Source organism: Phyllobates terribilis, unplaced genomic scaffold (genome assembly GCF_046119375.1).
Source record: "Phyllobates terribilis strain yellow unplaced genomic scaffold, ASM4611937v1 Scaffold_7__3_contigs__length_470593459, whole genome shotgun sequence".
Classification (NCBI taxonomy): domain Eukaryota; kingdom Metazoa; phylum Chordata; class Amphibia; order Anura; family Dendrobatidae; genus Phyllobates; species Phyllobates terribilis.
This window is the reverse complement of record NW_027362767.1, coordinates 395,588,572-395,601,055: the sequence shown is the minus strand read 5'-3', so window position 1 is coordinate 395,601,055 and position 12,484 is coordinate 395,588,572. Positions and strand designations below refer to the sequence as shown.

Here is a 12,484-nt window from a genome sequence, read left to right as displayed (position 1 = left end):
CCCCCTTAAGGTCAATTTTAGAGAACCACTTGGCCCCCATTAACTGGTTAAACAGATCAGGAATCAATGGCAGTGGGTAAGGATTGCGTACAGTAATTTTGTTAATCTCACGAAAATCCAGACAAGGACGTAAACCGCCATCCTTTTTTTTTACAAAAAAAAATCCAACCGCCACAGGAGACTTAGAGGGCCTAATGTGACCGGCGGCCAAACTTGTCTGTATGTATTCCTCCAAAGCCTTCCTCTCAGGAATAATAAGGTTAAATAAACGACTTTTAGGAAGAGTCGCTCCAGGGACAAATTCAATAGAACAATCATAGTCTCTATGGGGAGGCAAAACCTGCGATTCCTTCTCAGAAAAAACTCTCCAAAAATCCTGAATAGGAACAGGCAATTCTCCCCTATCCAAAGCTGCAATACGCCCGTTACAACACTTGTCATAACATTTATGGCTCCAGGATTTAATTTCACTGGTAGACCAATGCAGTGCAGGATTGTGAAATTTTAACCAGGGCAATCCCAATATTACTGGAGAAGGCAAGTTATTCAAAACTACCAAATCCAATTTCTCATGGTGAACACCATTAATAGTGAGAGGAAATTCACAGACCTTGAGAGTATTATTCTTCAAAGGGGAACCATCCACAGAAACCACAGCAATGGGGGATGATAAAGGTTCGGGTTTTAAATTGAGTCTTTCCAAGAATCCCCCATCAATAACATTCAGAGTAGACCCACAATCAACAAACACTCGAAATTCCATTAATTTTTCCTGAGCAATCGTGGAAGCAGCTAAAAATACACCCTTGGAATTTAAACAGGCAATACGGGCATGACTGACCATTTTTTTTTTCTTTCTTCATACGAAGCTCACAGTCTTTAATCAAATGACCAGATTTTCCGCAATAGAAACACAAGCCTTCAGAAAATCTACGATCTTTTTCTTGAGAGCGAGGTGCCACCGATCCAATCTCCATCGGTTCACCACTGTTAGTACACACATTCTCATAACCAGAAACTGACATAGCAAAGGATTTGCTCTCATTAACCCTTGCACGCAGTCTCCTATCCACCCGTATAGCTAATTGTATAGCCTGTTGCAAATCTTCAGGTGTAGGATAAGCAATTAGCAGGTCTTTAACCCTTTCATTGAGCCCAGCAAGAAATAGACTTTTCAGAGCAGAATCGTTCCACCCTGTTTGAGTAGACCAACGACGGAAATGAGTACAATATTTTTCCACATTACCTGATCCCTGTTTCAAACGTCTCAACTCAGTCTCAGCTGATGCGACACGGTCAGGATCATCATATAATAGTCCCAAAGCAGAAAAAAAACTATCCACTGATCTGAAGCATGTATCACTTGGTTGCAAAGAAAAGGCCCACTCCTGAGGCTCTTTGCGCAAAAGTGACATTATGAACCCTATGCGCTGGGATTCATCCCCAGAGGACTTGGGTCTCAAACGAAAATACAATAAGCAAGCATTTTTAAATGAAAAAAATTCTCGGTGTTCACCAAAAAATAAATCCGGCAAACATACCTTAGGCTCCAAGAAATGTGCTCCAGGACAGTTACTCTCGTGCTGACGGAGCTCGGCCACTTCCAGAGAGAGTCCCTGCAGGTGTTTAGCCAAATCCTGAACCGACACCATGATGGAACAGAAAAATCTTTCCTTAGAGAATTTGCGGGCTGGACTTACTGTTATGCTCTGCTACCAGAGCTAAGGAAAGAGAGGAGATCTGTCCCTACGATAGAACTCAGCTGAATCCCTACGATGTAACAGGGAACCTGATCCTGCGATCAGACCTGATAAAGTCCTAAGCTAGTCTGTACGGAGACCTATAGATGTGGGGAAGGAATCCCTACAAGTACTAAGGACTGGGAGGAATATAGGACACCTCCTAACAGAAATAGTAGCAGACAGACGAACAAACAAAATATATAGAACATAGAGGTCCGTAGACCAAGCAAACTAACAGAGTTAGATACAGAGCACAGGCTAGCTAGAAAGTAGTTATAAAATGAAGTCCAGCAAAGCCAGAGAGGGCGGAGCAGGATTAAATAGGCCAACAAGGTCATGTGACCAGCAAAGGAAAAAAAACCTAAGAGCAAGGTTCTAACAACTAGTGGTTTCTCCTCCGTCCTTGGTGATTACGCACACCTTTGGGTTGTCGTGGTCAGACTGCAGTACGGTGTAGGGTTCCATTTCCCACTGGTCGTCCAACTTATGTAGCCTTCTTTTTCGCTTTAGGACTTGCTCACCAGGTTCAAGGGGACCAGCAGGGGCGTGTTGGTTGAAGAGTCTTTCTTGCTTCTCTCTCACCTGGGCCAGGCTCCTCTCCACACTCTCCTGTACCTTCTTGTGCTGCAGTTGCCTTTCCGTATCCCAGTCCGCATCCGGGGAGGTGTCCTCAGGCATTAGGACTCCCATCTCCAGCTCTACGGGCAGCTTACCTGGTCTGGCTTGCATCAGGTAAGCCGGGGTGCAGTTTGTAGCATTCACCGGGATATTGTTGTAAAGGTCTATTAGTTCCGGCAGTTTTTCTGGCCACAGGCTGCGTTCCTCCAGGGGCAACGTCTTCAGGAGATCAATGACTTTATTGTTCATCTTCTCACACATCCCGTTGGTTTGGGGGTGGTAAGGCGTTGTACGAATCTTCTTACAGCCATAGGGGTTGCAGAACTCCCCGAAGATTTCAGCCTCGAACGCTGGACCCTGGTCTGTCAGGACCTGTTCCGGATACCCATGTGGACGGCAGAAGTATTGTTGGAAGGCTCTGACCGCTGTTTGGGCTGTCAAGTCCTTTACCGGGACCACCACTAGAAAACGGGAATAGTGGTCCACGATTGTCAGGGCATAGATGTATCCAGACCGGCTTGGAGCCAATTTTACGTGGTCCAGAGCTACCAGCTCAAGAGGCTGCGTGGTGACGATGGGCCTCAAGGGTGTCTTCTGGCTGGTGCTGTCCTTCCTCCTTAGGTGACAAGGGCCACAGTCTCTGCACCATTTTTCTACAGCTCCTCTCATGCCGACCCAAAAGAACCTTCCTCTTAGCAGGAACTCCAGTTTCTTCCAACCGAAGTGTCCCGCTCTGTCATGGTAAGCTCCCAGGACCATAGCTGCATCCCGCCTTGGAACCACGACTTGCCAGGTCAGCTCGTGCGTCCGGTGATTGACAATCCTTCTGCACAGCTTGCCTTCGTAAAGGAACAGCTTGCTCTTCTCTTTCCACAGCTGCTTGGCTTCCTCTGGAGCATCCGGATCCATGCGGGCGTCTTCCTGGGTCAGCAGATCTTTCACCAGGCGGATGGCAGGGTCACTATCTTGGGTCTCGGCCCAGCTGTGGTGAGGTAGAGGATTGATCATAACGGTTGTCAAATCTTCCTGCTTCACACGGTGGGAGTGTTGGGCGGCTCCATACCGGTGAAACGCAGGGAGTTCTACCTCTTCCAGCTCTTCTGGGTCTTCGCCTCCGTCGGGTAAGTGAGGCATCCTTGATAGAGCATCAGCGTTGGCATTGGTTTTGCCTGCCCGGTACTTGATCACGAAGTCATAGTTGGAGAGACGGGCCATCCACCGCTGTTCTAGGGCACGCAGTCTTGCATTGTCCAGGTGTGTCAACGGGTTGTTGTCCATGTACACGGTGAACTTTGCGGAGGCCAGGTAATGCTTGAAGCGTTCTGTGACGGCCCATACCACCGCCAAGAATTCTAGCTTGAAGTAGCTGTAATTCTCCGGGTTCCTCTCAGTGGGCCTCAGCTTCCGGCTGGCGTACGCGATCACCCTTTCTCTGCCCTGTTGGTTTTGGGACAGTACGGCTCCCAGTCCCAAATTACTGGCGTCTGTGTGGAGGATAAAAGGCTGGCCATAATCAGAATAGGCCAGGATCTCATCCCCCGTGAGGGCCATCTTCAACTGGCGGAAGGACTCCTCTTCCGATTTATCCCAATTGAAGGGTGGCTTTTGGCTCCTGGACTTAGACTGTCCTACCAGGAGGTCCTGCATAGGAGCTGCCATCTTAGTGAACCTGGGGATGAACCTTCGGTAGTAGCCTACCAACCCGAGAAACAGTCTCACCTCTTTGATGTTCGAGGGGCTTGGCCAGCTCTTGATTGCCGTGACCTTGTCAGGGTCGGGGGCCACTCCTTCCGCGCTTACCAGGTGCCCTAGGTACTGGACCTTTGGTTTCAGCAGGTGACACTTCGATGGTTTCACCTTCAGGCCATAGCCTGCCAGGGCTTCGATCACCTCGGCCAGGTGCTTCAGATGGTCCTCGTAGGTCTTCGTATAGACGATCACGTCGTCCAGGTAAAGGAGGACCGTCTCGAAGTTTCGGTGCCCTAGACAGCATTCCATCAGCTGCTGGAAGGTCCCTGGTGCGTTGCAGAGCCCGAAAGGCATACAGTTGAACTCACTCAGTCCCATCGGGGTGGTGAAGGCGGTCTTCTCCTTGTCAGCCTCTGCCACAGGAACCTGCCAGTACCCACTAGTAAGGTCCAAAGTAGAAAAGAAGTTAGCTGATTTTAGTGCGGCTAAAGACTCCTCTATTCTAGGCAGTGGGTATGCGTCTTTGTGGGTGATACGGTTGATTTGTCTATAGTCTACGCACATTCTCATGATGCCGTCTTTCTTTTTCACCAGAACCAAGGAGGCTGCCCAAGGGCTACAGCTGTCTCTAATGACCCCAGCTTCTTTCATCTCTCTTAGCATGCCCTTGGCGTTCTGATAATGTGCAGGGGGTACAGGTCTATGCCTCTCTTTTATTTGTGGGTGGCTCCCTGTGAGGATGTGGTGTTCTATCCCTTTTACTCTGCCGAAGTCTAGCGGGTGCTTACTAAAGACTCTCTCGTACTCCTGTACCGCCCGGTAGCCTCCTTGTTTTTGGTGCAGGAGAGTGGAGTCAGCACCTACATGGAGTTTCTGGCACCAGTCCTCCCTTTGTTTCTGGGAGCCATTACCCTCCGCCTGTGGAGATGGAGGCAAGGGTTCCACGGCCCTGATAGCTTTGTGTTCGACAACAAACAGTTTGGCGAGTGTAGCGTACCTGGGTAAGTGTACTTCCCTCTCCCCAATGTTGAGGATGCGGACGGGCACCCTCCCATGACGGACATCAACCACCCCCCGGGCTGTCAAAATGGTGGGCCTGCTGTCTGAGTACACGAGTTCTACCATGGCTTGGTAGTCTCTACCTCTCAACCCGATTGCAGTCCGACACCAGATCATCATTTCACTTTTGGGAGGCATGAAAATGGGGAATGGGTCACTCAGTCTTACGATACCGATCTCACCACCAGACAGTTCTACCTGCTGCCGTCTCATCAGGGCTTTTATCTCCTTGTTGAGGACTCGCTGTTGGCTGGAAGTAGCATTCACCGCCACCTGTTGTAGAATTACAATAACCTCTGAAAGACAATTTTCAATCACGTTAGTACCAACAGTTATTTTATGGTGACTTTCACGACCGTCAATGTCCACAATAATCACTCCCTGTGCCGGTAGTTCAACTTTACCAATTTTAATGGTCATCTCCTTGAACCCCATCTGCGACACGGGTAAGCCATTACTGGCGATGATGCTCAAGTTACTGTCTGGATACCGTGTGATATCAGCATCAGTCCAATACTGCTTAAAAAGTACATAAGGGATAGTGGTTACTTGCGACCCAGTATCCAGCAAGGCGCTCATGGGGATACCGTCCAGCACCACGAGTAGAACCGGGCGCCCCCAATGTACTTATCACGCCAATTATAAGGGCCTGGTGATCTTATGCCTGGGGGTTGGCCCTCTGCCCCAGGTTGGACCCGTTTAAATTACAGTGTCTGGAAATGTGTCCGGGCAGGTTGCATCGGCGGCAAATGGGTTGTCCATCCTCTGCGTAGTGGTCTGTGGGCCTCCCTCGGAACGACGGGATCCTCCTCTGTCGATGCCACGGGACATCCTCCGGACTTGAAGCCAGCTCGATGGGTCTTGACGGGTCCACTTGCAACGCCTGGACGGTCCTGGTCAACGCCGCGACACTCTTGGTCAGCTCCTGGACTTGGTGGTGTAGGTCTTTCGACGGGGCTTGGTTCAGGGCCTGTGCATCAGCCCCCACGGGGTCCATAGAGGAGGGCGCCGCCTCCTGGTGGTAGGTGAGAGCAGGGCGCCGGGGGTTTATAGCGCCACTGGTTGTTGGTTCACGGAGCACCCTTATGGCCCTGTCCTTAAATTGGGCAAAGGTCAGATCAGGGTTCTGAAAGAACATGAGGCGCAGTTGGGCCCTGTGGGCGCTAGACAGCAGACCCTCTATGAATTGTTCTGTTAGCAGCTTATCCGTTTCCTGCATGCTGCCAGGGTCAGTTTGTTGGATGGCCCTCAGGGCTTCCTGCAAATTTAGGGCATAGTCTCTGATTCTGTCCTGTGCCCGCTGCTTACATCCATAGAACTTCATTTTAATCTCAGCGGAGGTACGTGTGTCAAAGGTACCCCGCAGCCGGGCCAGAATACCCTTTACAGTTCTTTTCTCCTCAGCGGGCCATGGCTTTACCTCCCGCTGGGCTGCGCCAGTTAACTGCCCTGTTAATATGCTGACCTTCTGTTCCTCGGTCAGGGGGTAAACCTGGAACAAACTGTATAGCCTTTCCTTAAAGTCAGTTAGGGCATGGGGCTCCCCTGAGTACTTGGGCAGCCAGGCCACTCCAGGGATGTAGGGCAGGGAAAAGGGCATCACCGCTGCTGCAGCTGCGTTGGTGGTAGTGGGCGCCTCTGTGTCCGACATCTTCCTCCCCCCTAGTGGACCGTGGCCTACCTTGCGATGCTCTTCCTCAATAGGCCGCTGCTCCGCAGTCAATCGTCGGGATAGAGGACCTGGCGTTGCACTCCGATGACGTCAGCATCGCTCTTTCTCCCTTCCAGGATCTTGCGCAGCGTCGGTGCGTGGGGCGGAGCATCGGGTCTCGCGCGCTTTCGGCGTCCACGCCCCTCTTCTTCCCGCGCGGCGTCCCGAAGATGGCGTCCGATGGCGGGAGGCAGCTGCAGATGGCGGGAAGACGGCAGAAGACGGAGGGAAACGACCCAAGATGGCGTCCGATGGGGGGAAACTACTCCGGATGGCGGGAAACGTCACCACAGGTAAGTACAAAAGTCTTTTTCAGGCAAGCAGTACCCGGTGGTTGCGGGCATGAAATCCTGCCGACTACGCCAAAGCAGACTCGCCCCCTGGGCCGTGGGGCACTCGGATCCGGGCAATAGGGAAATGGTGGGAGTAGTAGTGGCGACCCGGTTCCGTGGCTCAGGGTGGTCAGGCCAATGGTAGTCCGTTATGTGCTGATGATTATGTCCGACTATGCCACCCATGAATTTGCGGTTATTAGGAACCGCCTCTGCAAGGCAGACCGCTGGGGCTGATGATGTATGCAGCTGGGATGGTGTGACTCCCCACGGGAAGAGTGCGGCCCCAGGGCAGTGTAGTGGATGGTGGGAGTGATGGTAGTGAGAGTCCCAGTGCTGATAGTGCTGTAGGAGCAAGGAGCACACAGACAACAGGTTGCAGTCCAGGGTCTTTACTAGAACAGGTAAACTGACCCACAAACAGTCCCGGCTAGGGGGGGACCTGGATGTCTGAGAGCAATGGGGAAATTGGCCCTGGTCAGGGTGAGGGTGTAGGCCTACCGTGCTTTCTGTGCTCCTTCTGGCTATATCCTTCTTATAGGGTAACAGCCCACACTTCCGAGCTCTCCGTGTATTCTCGCCTGTATGACCTGCGACGTGGGTTCCTTTCTGCTCCCAGCCTTGTACGGCTTTGCTGGTCCCTTCTGTTGTGGCAGAGCCTCCAGGCTTCTTAGGCCAAGGAATATACAGTCCCCTGCGGACAGGTTATCTGCTGGAGAATGTGGAATCCTCCCAGCCTCAGACACCAAAGTCTGGTAGATTAAGTCCTTTATCTGCCAAGACAGGCTCCCTTCGCCTCTTGTCTCTGGCTTGTGGCTCTCCTACTGCCACACTTCCTCTTAGGGTGCAATTCAACTGTCTGTCCCTGCTCTGCTCCGGGACACGTCTCAGTGCTGAGACAGACCATCCAGTTCTTCCTAACCCTGCCCCCAGTACCAGCATTTATAGGGGCAGCCAGCTCGCCCTACTGGCCTGAGACAGGAGGCATTGCAGGCTAATGTTCCCCTAACCAGAGAACCTCCCCCTTGCTTTCAGACACAGCTTTATTTACACTTGTGGCATCCAGGCCAGGGTGACACAATCTCACCTTAAAATTTGCAATTGACAGTTTGTCTTTGATAAATGGGGTTGCTCAGGAGCAAGGGGCTGACACCAGGTTCCCATATTTTGCACTTAATGGGGACCTTCTTTATAGGGTCACTAACCCAAAAGGGAGGTAATAGAGCTGATAGTAATGCTGGAACCCTATAGGCGTAGAGTGTTAGGCCTGGCCCATTCTCACATCTTGGGCATCAAGGGGTAGATAAGACTCGGGAGCATATCCTACAAAGGTTCTACTGGCCTGGATGTCACCGGGAGATTGTGAACTACTGCCCGTCATGTCCCACCTGTCAGCTAACGGCTCCCGTGTCCCATTTCCGGAGCCTCTAATGCCATTACCTCTCATAGATGTCCCATTTGACCGGATCGCCATGGACCTTGTCGGACCCCTGTTGAAGTCTGCCCATGGCCACCAATACATTCTGGTGATATTGGACTATGCTACGCGATATCCGGAAGCAGTACCGTTAAGAAATTCCTCCGCTAGAAGAATCGTCAGAGAGCTGGTACATATTTTCTCATGAACAGGTCTGCCAAAGGAGATCCTGATGGACCAGGAAACTCTACTTATGTTGAAGGTGATGAGAGAATTGTGTAAAGCCCTCCAAATTACACAACTCCAAACTTCTGTATACCACCCTCAGATGGACGGACTGGTAAAACGGTTCAACAAGACATTGAAGTCGATGTTAAGGAAAGTTGTGGAAAATGATGGGCGAGACTGGGATTGCCTGCTGCCATACCTGCTGTTCTCCATTAGGGAAGTTCCCCAAAGCTCTTCAGGGTTCTTGCCATTTGAACTGCTATACGGACGACACCCTCGGGGCTTCTGGACATAGCAAAGGAGACCTGGGAAGCAGAGGTTACACCCCATCTGAGTGTCATTGAGCATGTGGCCCAAATGCAGGACCGGATGAAAAGGGTAATGCCAATTGTGAAGAAAAGCCTTCTACAGGCACAAGAAGCCCAGGCGAGGGTCTACAATCAGGCAACAAGGCTGAGACAATTCAGCCCTGGAGATCGAGTGTTGGTGCCCACGGTCAAAAGTAAATTCCTGGCTAAGTGGCAAGGACCGTACAAAGTAGTTGAGAAGCTGAATGAAGTCAACTACAAGGTCCAACAGCCGGGTAGAAGGAAGCTGTACCAGATCTACCACATCAACTTACTGAAGCCGTGGTGAGACAGGGAACCGGTGGAAGCTCCATCCTTAGGGGCAAATCCGGAAGCCAGGGTCGAGAACGTTACAGTGGCAGAGACACAGTCACTGGCCCAGAAACAACAGTGCCGAGAACTCTTGCAAAGAAACCGAGACCTGTTCTCAAAATTGCTCGGATGTATGCAAGTTGTGGAGCATGAGATCCTGGCGGAACTGCATGTACAGATGAACTAAAGACCGTATCGAATTCCCAAAGCCAGACGTGAGGTGATCACCAAGGAGGTGAGGAGAATGTGGAGCCTGGGAGTCATCGAGGAATCTAAAAGTGGCTCGTCCAGCCCGATTGTTCTTGTGCCTAAGCCAGACGGAGAATGGTGGTTCTGTAACAATTACAGGATGCTAAACGACGTGTCCAAGTTTGACGCCTACCCGATGCTTCGGGTAGATTAGCCTATTGAGAGGCTGGGGCCTGCCAGATACATGACTACCCTGGATGTAACAAAAGGGTACTGTCATATTCGTCTGACCCCAGGGGACAAGGAGAAAATGGCCTTCTCTACACCCATGAGTGTTTTCAATATACTAGGATGCCGTTAGGTCTACAGGGAGACCCAGCTACCTTCCAGAGGGCCATAGACCGGATTCTGGGCTCACATAAAAAATACACTGCCGCCTACTTGGAAGACATCGTGATTTTCAGCCCAGAATCGGGAACTCACCTGCAGAAGGTCCAGGTAGTACTGGATGCATTGAGAAAAGCCAGGTTTACCATAAACCCACAAAAATGTTCCATAGGAAAGGAAGAGGTGAAATAATTGGGCTATGTGGTTGAAAGGGGCGAAATAAAGCCGCAAATGAACAAGGAGGAGGCAATCCAGAATTGCCTACAACCGGCCTCCAAGAAACAAGTACGGGCCTTTCTGGGTATCATGGGGTATTATCAGCGGTTTATCCCGAATTTCACCACAATAGCGGCACCCCTAACCGACTTACTTAGAGGTACGAAGACAGCGATGGCAAAGTGGTCTTCTGAGGCAGAGATAGTGTTCCAGGAGCTGAAATGTGCCCTTTGTAACCAGCCGGTCTTGATAGCACCTGATTTCCAGAAAGAGTTTGTGCTCCAGAGGAACGCCTCAGACATCGGCATAAGAGCCGTCTTATTGCAGGAGGTAAATGGGGATTGTTAGGCGTCGGGCGTTTGCTGGATCCGAAATGGGTTCAGATCCATCAGTGGATTCTGTGGTCTCCCATTCTGGTCCAGTCAGTGTTGATGCTTCTCAGCATCATCGTCAGTCCCAATGCCTACCTGGTGCACGAGATGTACAGGTTGTCTCTTGGGTCTTCATTCCTAGTAACATGAAGCGTAGGTTGTGGAGGGAAACAGGGATGCCACAGCCTAAGTCCAGGATTCACTGCTCTGAGCATGCCCGTGACATGGCGGACCGTGATTGGTGGTTTGGGAGTCAGCAGATCCGGTGACCTGACACGGCCTGATTGGTCGCGGGTGACGTCACCAATAGTGCGACAGTGGGCAGGGCTTAATCTTTAAATAGCCCACCCACAAACATGGCGGCATGCACTGATCATTGAGCTATGATGGTGTTATTGTGTGGACGCTTGGTCGTTTGGGCTCCACCTGTGCTTTAGCTTCTGTCAGGCAGGTTTAGCGGGGGATAGGCAGCCTTAGATTGAGGGAGGCAGGTAGTTTCGTCTGACGGTCTGGCTCCGACAAAAGGGTCGCCATACACCCCGAGCAGTCTGCAGAAGCCGTATTCCCGTCACCGCCTGTAAGCCACGTGGAGAGATACTCCTCAGTCCGGTAGCACGCCAGCTGGGAGCACGGCGTGAGTCACACACGCATCCTAGCACCCGCCGTGTAGTCCCTGTGCTGTAAACAGGGCTACAGATACCTTATTTATCACACATCTCTCATGCAGTTAATGGAGATAATGTGAATCCCTATTCCCGTTCCGGTATGCAGTAACACGGAGGGATTATTATTTCAGTTGGTTGTTTTACCTTCTTACCCGGAAGGTGTTCGGCGGCAGTCCTCCAGGCTGCACCGCGGACCCGAGGTTCGGTTGCTTTCCATTATAAATAAAGTTGTTTGCAACCGTCCCCTTAACAGGGAGGAACACCACACTCTGTACCTGAGCAGGAAACTCTCGGCCTTCGAAAAGAATTTTTCAATCGTGGAAAAGGAGTGCCTGGCCGTCAAATGAGCGGTTTATATCCTTAGGTACTACATATTAGGCTGCAAATTCTGGCTGGTCCAAGACCATGCCCCCTAAGATGGATGAGGGAATGGATGGAGGAAAATGCCCGGGTGACCAGGTGGTTCCTGCCCCTCCAGAACTTTAGTTTTTTGGTAGAGCACAGGCCCGGGAAACTGCATGCTAATACCGATGCCCTGTCCAGACTTCCATGTCTAATGAGTAAAGGTACCAAAACCCCCGGCTTTGGACAAAGGGGGGAATATGTGACCAAGTCACTGGTAGTGTGACAGAAGGGAGGTATGTGTCGCTGTGGCTCTTAGACTCAGTGATGTGAAAACTTGCAAGTTCTCCAGCATAAATAAGTGCAGAGAGAGTTAATAAAACCACATTTACAAGGGAATGTTTGTTTTCAGTGGATAACTAAAGTGCACGGCGAGACGTTATCCCCCATACCTCCAAGCAGGGAGAGTCTGGGCTTTAAATAGCCAGCCCTGAGACTCAGGTGTGTTCAGTACCTAGTGAAATTTTGCTCCAGGAAGGAGCTAGCACGGGGTGGGCTGAACCTGAGTGTCGCTAATTGTGAGTGGCCAGACCTTGGCTGACATACGGACTGTGCTGTAAGTTTTGCAATATGTTTTGTATTTTTAGCCGAATGGGCTGTGTTTTCTTTATGGACTCTAGGGTAGTTTATGACTGCTAAATAAACTAACCCAAAAACTTAAAGAGACAGTATTCCGTGTTTTACCTCCGCATACAGCCGAGCTTGTCGCTATACACAAAGGATAGAGGAAAAAGTCTGCATCTTTCAAGAAAACCATGATTTTTCTGCAAGACAGTGTTCCATCGCAGCATCAAAGTCT

At 50.8% G+C, this 12,484-nt stretch overlaps 1 protein-coding gene across 2 annotated transcripts in view; it reads left to right on the top strand.

Moving 5' to 3' along the window:
* Nucleotides 1–12,484, top strand: part of LOC141154985 (cytochrome P450 2H1-like) — a 61,505-nt gene that overhangs the window by 21,761 nt on the left and 27,260 nt on the right. The gene's annotated exons all lie outside the window — the stretch shown is intronic.